Here is a 12,067-nt window from a genome sequence, read left to right as displayed (position 1 = left end):
CCACCCGGGGAGGGGATGGCGGCCCATCCCACATCTATTTGGTGACTGCGTTTATAGTACATAATCTGGAAGGATATGAACCAAAATGTTTGCAGTGCTTATTTTGGAGGATGGAGTTATTGGTGATATTTACTTTCATACTAGACAAAAATAGAGCTATGTCTATTTTTAAAAAATGAATGTCACGTTGACTTACTCGGATTAAAAAAAATATCAAAATATTCTATTTTAAGGCTCACTTTCAAAATGCATTGTCAACAGTCCAGTTCAACTGTCACTTCTAGCTCTGTTTAGCAGGAGGTGTTTCTACATTAGAATTGTCACCAATTTTATTGTTTCTTTTAAATGTCTATCTTAAAGACTCAATTTGTGGCATCAGCTGAGCATCCATTGCATGCATAGTGTGCTGTGTTAGGAAACTAAAAATAAGACAGATAAATATTTATACTCTTGAATTGTAATAAATCTGTGTAACATACATAAAAATATAAGATCTAAAATCAAATTTCTACCAGCCTCAATGCATGCATGCATGCTAAGCCACTTCAGTCATGTCCAACTCTATGCGACCCTATGGGCTGTAGCCTGCTAGGCTCCCCTGTCCATGGGATTCTCCAGGCAAGAATACTGGAGTGGGTTGCCATGCCCTCCTCGAGGGGATCTTCCCGACCCAGGGATTGAACTCTTGTCTCTTATGTCTCCTGCTTTGGCAGGCGGGTTCTTTGCCACTAGCACTACTTGGGAAGCCCAGTAGAACTGCTTTTATCATATGCTGTATGTATTTGGAAGGTAGAAAGCTTTATGTGCATCCACAGGGCCAGTGTGCTTAGGGTGTAGTTTTAGGGAATCCAGATGGCCCAGCTACTCCTTCTAATCCCTGCAGCCTTGGGGACCACTGCCCCAAAGAGGACAGGAACATGTTGTCACCTCAGATGCTTCCGTGGCAGGAACTTGGGTGGGTAAAGCAGGCGGGGTATAGGTGGTGACGGTGTCATTGATCTTCCAGATACAAACACTCTGAAAGGTGAAGAAGAGAGCTATTAGTAACTGTGCAGAGATGATCGGCATCATCTGGACCATGCAGGCAAATCAGGATATTATGCTCCCCGATGGATAGAAGACACATGGAATGAGGGACCTCCTGCTCCAGCTAGAGCTGGTCCTTATCTGGAGGCAGGGAGGTACAGCAGTCTTTAAAACAGGCTCAGACCAAACACGCAGTCACTGATTTATGACATCTGAGAGCAGATCCATCCTTAGCAGTCCCCTCGAGGAGCTCAGAGCAGGGGGTCCAGGCACACACCTCCTTTGAGATACGCCACAGCAGCTCAACCAGTGACACACATGCACACCATGCTCCCTTCTGTCACACTCCACCCTGAACACAACTGAAGTGTTCAATAATGTGAACTGATTGGAGAAATCATGGTCCATTCGTATGAGCCTTTACTGATACTGTCCTTAAAGATTTTTTTCAGTAAGATGGACAAAAACCTCATGATTATAATGTTGAATCCAAAAAAGACTACAGGACAACATATATAATATGAGCCCAATTATGTGAGATATATATATGCACATACACACATATATATGTATATATATTCATATATATAACAAAGCAGGAAAGAGATATATAAAAGTGCAATTTGCCCCTGGGAGGTAGGTGAGGTATGATTTTTGTTTTCTAAATTTTCCATGAGTTCTTTTTTCTTTTTTTTAAACAGTAAGTATATATTGCAAAGAACTTCCCAGGTGGCTCAGATAATAAAAAATCTGCCTACAATGCAGAAGACCCAGGTTTGATCCCTAGGTTGGGAAAATCCCCTGAAGAAAAGAATGGCTACTCAGTCCAGTATTCTTGCCTGGAGAATCCCCATGGACGGAGGAACCTGGCGGGCTACAATCCATGGGGTCACAAAAAGTCAGACATGACTGAGAGACTTACATGTCCACATCATATATTGCAAAATTGGGAAAAAGCACTTTATATGTGTGTGTTAAAGCTGAATATATATGTAGGCGGGTGTCTACCGATACTGTTTTCTCATGTGGTCTGTCCAGCACCAGTCCATCTGGCCAGAGAATCCCACATCATCTTCTTACACCCGCCCCTTGATGGTACCCTATGTCAGGATCATGCAGGGCCCATGGGAGAGCCGAAAAGGATCCTCAGAAAATATCTGCTCCCTGAATTTTCTGCCCAACCTGGTGCCAGGAAGGTGGAAGGTAGAATCTTGTTAAATATTAGCAGGAGTGACTGTGTACATATTTGTGGTGAAAATTTTAACCTGTTCTTACACAGTCTTTAAAAATGGGCTTTCCTGTGTGCAATCTGTTTTATCAATATCTCCTCTCTGCCCCACACCACCCCACAGAAAGGAAGGTTGTTGTTTGTTGGTAAAGCTGGATTCCACTGCCCAGCCATGAAAGGAGACCTAATCAAGACCCCTGTTCCTTATGTTCCCCAGGCAAGGAGGTAGGTCAGAGGGTTGTCAACACACAGTCTAGGAACAGAACCCTACTTTCTCTGTTTTGCTACCAATTCTTCAGATTAAAAAATATCACAGAAGCTGGCAAAGTTGCCGTGTTTTCCTCTTTGGATTCAATAGCAGGATATTGTATCTTCATGTGCAGTTTGTACTTCATTAGAAAGGCTTGGAGATGGCATAACAGCATTTATATTCTTAGGTTAGATTTCATTTATGAGTCTGTATTTATAATTTAGAGTTTATACTTCAATAAAAATTTTCAAATGAAGGAAAGAAATCAGTGAAGTGAAGTGAAAGTAGCTAAGTCATGTCCAACTCTTTGCAAACCCATGGACTATACAGTCCATGGAATTCTCCAGGCCAGAATACTGGAGTGGGTAGCCTTTCCCTTCTCCAGGGGATCTTCCCAACCCAGGAATCAAATCCAGGTCTCCCACATTGCAGGCGGATTCTTTACCAGCTGAGCCACAAGGGAAGCCCAAGAATACTGGGGTGGGTAGCCTATCTCTTCTCCAGGGGATCTTCCTGACCCAGGAATTGAACCGGGGTCTCCTGCATTGCAGATGGATTCTTTACCAACTGAGCTATCAGGGAAGCCCAAGAAATCAGAGCAAAGGGGAAGTAAAAGTAGAGGAGCAGGAGACTGTATGGGAAATTCGTGCGCAGGACACCTATGATGTGGTCACGCTGAATTACAGAGGTTGCGGGGGAGGCTTGTCTGTCAGTCCAGTGGTTAAGACTCAGCCTTCCAATGCAGGGGGCATGGGTTGGATTCCTGGTCAGGGAACTGAGGTCCCACATGCTGCAGAGTGTGGCCAAAAATTAAAAAAAAAAAAAAAGTTTGGGTGGGACACTCAGCCACTGAGGCCCTAATGGTTAAAGAGAATCTCAACCCAAGAGTTGCCTTATAACTGATTCAGTGAAGAGAGGACTGTGGAGCAGTCTTCTTCATGGTTCTGATCGTTTTATAGCACTATCAGCAGGGAGCTGTTACTGTGTGAAATAAGGTGGGAAGGATGGCAGAGCTAAAAGATGGAAAAGAGACTTAAGACCTGAGTCACCTCCTGCAGAAAAGACGTCCACCTACCAGGAATTTATAGTCAACATTTGGGAGTTTGTGTGTTACAACAGTTAACCTGCCCTAACACACCCAAGAGGAGAAAATGTTATCGATTCATGTCATTGCCTTTTTATATGTTTGAGTCCCTTCTCTTAAGCCTTAAGTTCCTTTGGAACCTGCCTGTATTTTTTTTAATTAAAAAAATTTTTTCTATTCCCTGAGAGTCTAGCATAGAGCTGTGCACACAATGAGTCTTCAGTACCTGCCGAATGATAGATTCAACAAGCTCCTAATGGGCTGAAACTGAGCCTTTGCCGTGTGTTTCCTGTAGTACTTGGGACAGGATTATGTGCTCTTTGTATTCATGCTCAGTTGCTCAGCCCTGTCTGACTCTTTGAAACCCCGTGGACTGTAGCTGCCAGGCTCCTCTGTGCATGGAATTTTCTAGGCAAAAATAGTGGAGCAGGTTGCCATTTCCTCCTCCAGAGGATCTTTCCAACTTAGCGATCGAATCCACGTCTCTTGCATTTCCTGCATTGGTCTTACTGTTAAGAGACTTGAGACCCAATATTCTCATAAAGACTAGAGATCTAGAGGAAAGAGATAAAATGGATATGCCCCAAAATCCATTTGGAATTTCTCTGAGATGTTTATCTTTTTAAACCCTGCAGTTATTGAATGTAATGGAAGCTTCAATAGGACTTTAACAGGCCTGTGAGTCAGGCTTGAAGTCTCTTGGCTCAGCTCCACTACAAACTGTAACCTTCAGTTTCCTTGCCTGTAAGAGGAAAAGTGATCCCCAAGGGAAATTCTATAGATTAAAGGAACACTGGCTGCCATTCAGTTATACATTTGTGTCTATATGACTATATATTCTCCACAGGATATTGATGCACCATCAGGTGTGTGAACCACTGGACAAGGTGATTTTAACCTATGAGACTGTCTTTTATAACATGGCAACACAAATTCACATTCCTGACCTAAGATTGTAGAAGTTAGAACTGCCAAGAGATAGAGGACTGAATTAATCCATCTCTTTGGGGGAAAAGAAATGAACAGTAATAACTGAAATGCACCTTTAGCTAGTCCAAAGATGAAATGGAAAAATAAACATGTTTTAAGATGATATGATAGAAGAAATATTTTCTTTGATAGGATATTAGAGAATTCGTCAAGAATTATTAAACAAGAAAGTCAAAGGTTCCATTGCAGGAACTTAATAAATATTTGTTGATTGACCAGTTGATGTGCTAATTCAAGCAGAGAAGGAATTTTGTTGCTGTTACAAAGCCAGAGTTTCTAATTGCCCATTCAGGGGGAAGATAAAAACCAAAACTCTGTGTTGCCCTTAGCAACCTAAGGGCTTTCCAGGTAGCTCAGAGGTCAAGAATCAGCCTACCAGCGCAGGAGACTCAGGCAACTCTGGTTCGATCTCTGGGTGGAAAAGATCCCCTGGAGGAGGAAATGGCAACCCACTCCAGTATTCTTGCCTGGAGAATCCCATGGACAGAGGAGCCTGGGGGCCTGCAGTCCATGGGGTGGCAAAGAGTCAGACAGGACTGAGCACACAGGCAAGCAATTTAAACTGTCCATGCCATTCATTCCAACAAGCACCAAAGAGGATTTAATGTATCCTTTAGCACAGGAAGCTAGAACTTCCACTCAAGCTTCTCTAAGGTAGATATTCTTAGTTACTTTTAGTTATGAAGAAATGTTAACATGACCTATACCCTGTACTTGCTTCCGTGGTGGCTCAGACAGTAAGGTAAGGAATCCGCCTGCAATGCAGGTAACCTGGGTTCAATCCCTGGGTTGGGAAGATCCCCTGGAGAAGGAAACGGCTACCCACTTCATTATTCTGGCCTGGAGAATTCCATGGGCAGAGGAGCCTGGTGGGCTACAGTCCATGGGATCTTAAAGAGGTGGACATGACTGAGTGACTTTCACACACCCTGTACTTGACAAAGTAGGTTTAAATGCTGAGTTCCCTCCAAGAATCTGAGGCAGAACACCTTACCCTTTAGGGGTAGCTTCATTCCCTGGCCCAGAAGAGAAGCCCAGATGATGAAGGCAGAGCTTTTCAAAACAGAAAGGATCCAAGGTCCTTTCAAAAGTGCAGCAATCAGAAGAACTATTGATTCTGAAATTGAGCAATTTCCAGTGGAACCAAAGAATTGGCATATTATAGTAATTAGAGTATGTCTTCTATTCAACACATTCCAAATTATTTTCCATTCAAATATATTCAAAATGTACTTCATATTCAGCATGTTCCTTCTTCAAACAGTATCCCCCAATTAGCCTGCATCTCCTTTCCCCTCACTAGTTGTTCCCACCTTTATTCTATTTGGAGGGCTTAGCAGTCACTTGAATGCTCTTTGCTCCAAGTTGCTCTCCTTGAAACAATGCACTCAAATTTCATATAAATTTGAATTATGCAAATTTAAAACCATGCTGTGTAAAATAGTACTAAAATATCATGGAATGGGTGCCACTTGAAATCGTGAAAATTCTTTCCAGTTCTTATGACCGATCCAGAATGCCATAACAGATCCAGAGCACCAACTTAGGGAAGTTCACACCAGTCTGGTGGCCACCTCATGATACCAGTAAACAGAAACCCCCATGACCCTTGTCTTTGTGAATCAAGCACAGAGGGTTTTTGTGTGTGATTTTGGTGACTGTAGTGATGTTATTCTATCATTCATTGTTTTGATAGCCTGACATCTTTTCTACCCTGTGATAACGCCATCTAAATTCATATAAAGTACTCTCGGTGAACATGTGCTGTAAATTACTATGTTCAGTTCAATTGCTCAGTTGTGTCCGACTCTTTGCGACCACATGAACTGCAGCACGCCAGGCCTCCCCATCCATCACCAACTCCCGGAGTCCACCCAAACCCATTTCCATTGAGTCAGTGATGCCATCCAACCATCCCATCCTCTGATGTCCCCTTCTCCTCCTGCCTTCAATCTTTCCCAGCATCAGGGTCTTTTCATATGAGTCAGCTCTTCACATCAGGTGGCCAAAGTATTGGAGTTTCAGCTTCAACATCAGTCCTTCCAATGAACACCCAGGACTGATCTCCTTTAGATGGACTATGAAATGAAGTTAAATGCAAGAATTAGGGAAGACATTGGCCATGATCCACAGAGCTGCTAATTTGGGAGAAAGGCTGCAAAATAAAAATGATACTGCCAAAACTTTTTTAAAAGCATCATTAAAGCAAAAATGTGTTACTATTTATGTATCTGAGACCATACTCTCCACACCAATTTTGTGATTATAACTATAAGAAAATTATGCTTAAATTAGGCAAGTTTTGAATGATATAGTTCTTCAGGAATGCAGTTGTCTTTAAAACATTTTCCTGTGAATATAGATTATACTCCTCCTAGATTACAACCCTTTAAGAGGAAGCAAAAACCATCTGCTATTTGCATAGTCCATACTCCAACAACATAACAGTAATCATGGTAATGTTGTTTTAGAAGCTGTCTGTTTATAAAGCAAATTGTCTCCATTTGCCCTCATTCAAGGTGAGTTTTCTTATTCTCCCCATTTTACCAGAACCCAGGGGTATAGATTCCTTGATTTGCTCACTCAGCAAGGGATGGTAGGTAAAGGAACTGTCACTTTGGAATGGGACCTTAGGGGCATCCGGATGGACTTCTAACTTTGGCCTCACCTGATTCCTCCCTCTGAACATAGGTGTGTTCTAGCAACATGGAGGGTGAGAACACTCTCTCTGTTGGTTCATAAACTAGACACTGTCCTCAAAGGAGAAGGAGAGGCTGAAGAAAGAGGCAGACAGTCCAGACTGGGGGGTGACAGGTTTAACAGGCAAGGGAACTGACATAGGGTTGTCGTGGGCCCCATAAAACAGTAGGTCTCCACACCCACCGCCAGATCTTTGGAGTTTATAGAGAGGCCTTCACTGGGTTCAGCACATATGTCATCCAGGTGGTCTCAACCACATCATCATCTCAAGGCTGTGTCCCTGGGAGCAGGGACGCAAGCTGAATGCTCGTTCTAAGGATGGGGACCTGGTGAGGAGCCTCCAGTCGCCCAGGGCCAGCTCTCGGGTCCACTGGCAGTCATTTTCCGTCTGAGACCTCCTCCCACAGGCCCCTGCGTCCTTCCTGCGTCAGCTGTGACTGTGGGCCTGTTTCCATCCCCTGGAGAACCTCTTTTCAGGCAGTAGTTTTCTCTGGGGTCGGCTTGCCATGTGCATTGCTGTTCAATGTCTGAAGTGTGTCTCTAGGAGGGTGAGGAGGGCTGGGGCTCAAGCACGTCGGAGCAGGACTGTCAGAGCTTCGGGTTCCAGCGAGGGCCATGGAGAGTGACAGGGGACTGTGCTGTTTCCAATCAGAGCTAGTCAGGAGATCTCAGGACGGGCGCTCTCTGGGCCTTGATTTCCTCACATGCGAAATAAGAGTAACACTTGTCCAAACTACTTTCAAGACTGCTGTGGACGAGGTGGGTGTTTTCCTTCTTACATAAGCCACCTAGAGCGTGACAGACCCACGGGCATGTGTCCCCGCAGGTGGGAAGCCTTCCCAATGAGGCAACATGTCCACCTTCTAGCCCTCCACCTGCTCCCTACTGGGCATGGGCCGGATTTTGCTATTTGATCGTTTACTTTGAAAAAATAAACTCAGCTTCTCAAATTCAGAGAACAAGTAGCAGATATGATAGCTGGCCAAAGGAACAGAAATACATGTGTATAAGCAAACCTACATTGTTCATTTATACGGATTCGAAATTATGTCATCTTCTTCTGTCTATAAATGAAAATCTGTAAAATTATTCAGGTGTTCAGAAGTAAAATCAGTTCAAAGTGTTTTATTGTGAAAATGCCCAGAATAGATCACTTCGATGCATTCTTGATGAATCCTCTCTCCTAGAGCTTGGCCACACCAAGGACCTAGGAGAGGACTTGTCTTGATAGATAGAAAGTGTCTTGTGGAGGTCACATGGGGGGCAGGAGGGGCCGGAAAACGCCTGAAGTTCCCAGGTGCACAGCCCAGGGGAGGGCCCTGGACAGAAGAGTCTCTTCTTCCATACCTCCACTGAAAGGTTGCTGCTGAACAATAAGACCCCGGGGTTCTTGGCCTCCGGAGGAGATGAATCCAATCCGGGGCCAGAGACGAGGCTGGATCGCTCAGAGCTTTTGTGTAATAAAGTTTTATTAAAGTATAGAGGAGATAGAGAAAGCTTCTGACATAGGCATCAGAAGGGGGCAGAAAGAGTGCCCCCTGCTAGTCTTCAGCTGGATGTTATATAGTCACTAGTAGTCTGTTAATGAAAAGAAAGGAATGTCTTAAAACTCAGAATGGCACCAGGGCCCTCATCCATAAATTGCATTTTGTGATAATCTTGGCACCAGATGATTCATCCCAGGCCATAAAACTATTGACTTGAATCTTGTAGAAGGGCAGATTATCATACAAATAGTTTTGTTTACATAGATTAGGGGAACAATATCTGAGTATAACATACTGGTTTGTCAAGTAGGTTCTGAGCCATTTGGTGGAACTTGAAGACAGAGTCTGGGGTACATTAATGTAGCTTAAGACACACATTTCCATAAGAAAAAATGTATTGGTTAACTCAAGGTTTGAGAATAGTCAGCTTCAGGTGAAACCAGGTGTCATGGCAACACAGCATTTTAAGATAAACCTCCTTTTAAATTTGTATAGAGAAGGAAAAAATATCACCAGTTTGTTTCCTCCTGCCACTTAAGAGAGAGAAAAATGTCTGGCACTTGCAGCCTATTTCCTCCATTTGGAGACCCCTGGCCTTCCTGCCTGTTACCCTCTCACCACCACGCAGGATCTTGCCCTTGGAGGCCAGCCTCTCTTTCCCCAGGCTGTCTCTAGCGTGCACAGATTTTACCTGAGTTCACAGATTTGTGGGGAGTGGTTGCACAGTGGGACTTGCTCCAGGGAAGGAGACCAGTGGGTTCTACTGTGAGAACACTGCATTCTGCCTTGTGACTGACTGATCCAGCTACCTGGAGGGCCAAGTTAAAGATCAACCTTAGTATCATTTTTCTAGATTCCATGTATATATATGCTTATAACTGTTTCATGTTGCACAGAAGAAACCAACACAACATTATAAGCAATTATCCTCCAATTAAAAATAAAAATTAAAAAAAATGAGTCTCAGTCAAGACCTGGGTAGGGCAGAGAGTAATGAGCACCCATCCCTGTAGCTATATCACTTCTCCTGGGCCTCATGCTCCCTTAAGGATGGTCATGGCTGGCAGCCTATGGCAACTGAGCTTCTCTGTTTTATTTTAAACATACCAGAATTGGGCATAAAGCAAGGGTGTTATGTTAGAGTTCTTCATAGAAAAAGAATATATGCATATAGATAGATAAAGAAATTTGTTCAAGAAATTGACTTGTGTGGTTATGGAGGCTGAGAATTACGGGTCAGCTGGTCCAAAGGTCCAAGAATTAGGAGCACCAGTGTCCAAGGGCAGGCAATGATGCCCCTGCTCAATCAGAGACAGCAAATATGCCCTTCCTGGTTTTGGTGGTGGTTGTTCTACTCAGGCCCTCAACAGAGTGGTTAATGCCCGTTAGTGAGGGAAATCATCTTTACTCAGACTACCTAGTCAAATGCTAGTCTTCCCTGGAGACACACTTGCAGAAGACACACACTTCTGTCACACCCAGAAATAGTGTTTTGCCAGCCATCTGGGCATCCCTAAGCCCAGTCAGACTGACGCACAAATTTAACCATCACAGTGTGCATTTGCCCATTGAGAACAAAGGCCTTTCATCTTATTCGTGGTATAAATTAATTGTGCAAATGAGGAATTAGCAAAATCCTCAAATTGCAGAGGATCCAGGGGAGTTCTAAACACTCCCCCCCATGCCTCCCCTATTTTGGCACTTCAATCTTTACCGTTCTGAGTTTGAGGAGGGAGCTCTGGGAGACCATGTGATTTGCCTGGGGCTACTTAGCCAATTAGCAGAAGAGCCTGGACTAGATCCCTTTCTCTGAACTCTCCAGTCTTGGGGCACGGCTTGCAGGACCTGGTTACCTGTCGGGTGGGAAAAAGATCAGGATCAGAACCTGGAACTAGTTGTCCCGACCCGAATGGGACAGGCACCTGGAACACACACATGGAGAGGCCTTGGCTAAGAGCAGGGACAGTCTGGGAAACAGAATGAGGTCTCTAAGGGCTGTGGCTACAGAAAGAGGTAGTATAACTAACGGACAGCTGTTGGCGCCCAAGAAGCTGGGAGCAGGTGCTCTTGGGAGACCTTGCAGGCAGGTGGTATTTGGTGCCCTAGTGGCAGGCAGCAGGACCTAGGCATGTTGCCCATTTCCAAGAACAGTTTTCCTGTCCCTGGGAGGGTCTCTGACACTTAGAAACTCAGTCCCATAAGGACTGAAGTGCTTGGCAAGACTCGTACATGGATATTTATACAGCCACTTGGTGCATGGATATTCAAGTTTAAGAAATAGGGTAGGAACCCACCAATCAAGTCCAAAATGGAGTCCACTTTGGGGGGTAAAGTGGGAGCACAGCAGACAGGGGCCAGGAGAAGGTGTTCGGGCCCCTAAACTCTGGACAGGATCGGCCCCGGAGGCCAGACTGAGGCTGAGTCTGCAGATTTAGGACATTTAAAGGGGGTGGTGCAAAGATAAGTTCTGCTGATCAGACAGAACTTGGCACTGACCTTCAGCCCAGTGCCCCTTTATACTGATTATTTATCTGTTAGGAGTTCTGCAGAGCTGGAGACTTCACCCTTTACCTAAAAAACAAATGAAAGGAAGGGTAAAGGAATATGAAGTTCGAATTAGCTCCTGCCAGTCTGGGGAAAGCAGCTGTATTTATGAAGATTTGGCAGTTGCATATTGGAGAACTCGAGCAAAGGAAAGCCACAGCCCCCCAAGAGTCTCCCATGGCTAGGCTTTGAGTTCTTCATGCTGACAGCTGACAAGTACTCAGTTGTGCCCATCTCTTTGCGACCCCATGGACTGTAACCCTCCAGGCTTCTTTGTCCATGGAATTCTCCAGGGCAAGAATACTGAACTGGATTGCCATTTCCTTCTTCAGGGGATCTTCCCAACCCAGGGGTCGAACCTGGGTGTCTGCTGCATTGGCAGGCAGATTCTTTACCACTAGCACCACAGAAAATGGGCACTTCACCAGTGTAATGTGTCATCCTTTGTAAAAAGCAGGGCATAAAATATGGGATCTGTCAATGAGGTGGGTGGTCACTGATGCTTGTCATGTGGGAAGAAGGGTTGAGGAGGATATCTGTGGCAGGATAGAGGTGCGGCAAGAACACTGGTCTTGGAGTTGGAAAACGTGGGTTCTGAGCAGAGCTCTGCCCTGGCGATTGCTCTGGGCTGTGTCCTCATCTCCAACTCGAGGACTGGATGCCTCGGAGATGGATGAGGAGCACATGCCATCAAGTGCCCTGAAGGAAGTTGCAGAGAATCCTTCTCCTGGAATTTCAGTTCATAGTCCCTTCCGTCT

General features: G+C 44.6%; 1 long non-coding RNA gene across 1 annotated transcript; it reads right to left on the bottom strand.

Annotated features, from left to right (window-relative positions):
• Positions 1-9,482: 9,482 nt before the first annotated feature.
• On the bottom strand, positions 9,483-11,147 carry LOC122687957. The gene is made up of 3 exons (XR_006339279.1): positions 11,060-11,147; positions 10,480-10,618; positions 9,483-9,574 (listed from the first exon to the last, which is right to left on the bottom strand). It is a non-coding gene; the product is annotated as an uncharacterized LOC122687957 (long non-coding RNA).
• Positions 11,148-12,067: the final 920 nt, after the last annotated feature.

Source organism: Cervus elaphus, chromosome 32 (genome assembly GCF_910594005.1).
Source record: "Cervus elaphus chromosome 32, mCerEla1.1, whole genome shotgun sequence".
Taxonomy (NCBI): Eukaryota; Metazoa; Chordata; class Mammalia; order Artiodactyla; family Cervidae; genus Cervus; species Cervus elaphus.
The sequence above is the reverse complement of the archived record's forward strand: the minus strand, read 5'-3'. Positions and strand labels throughout refer to the sequence as shown.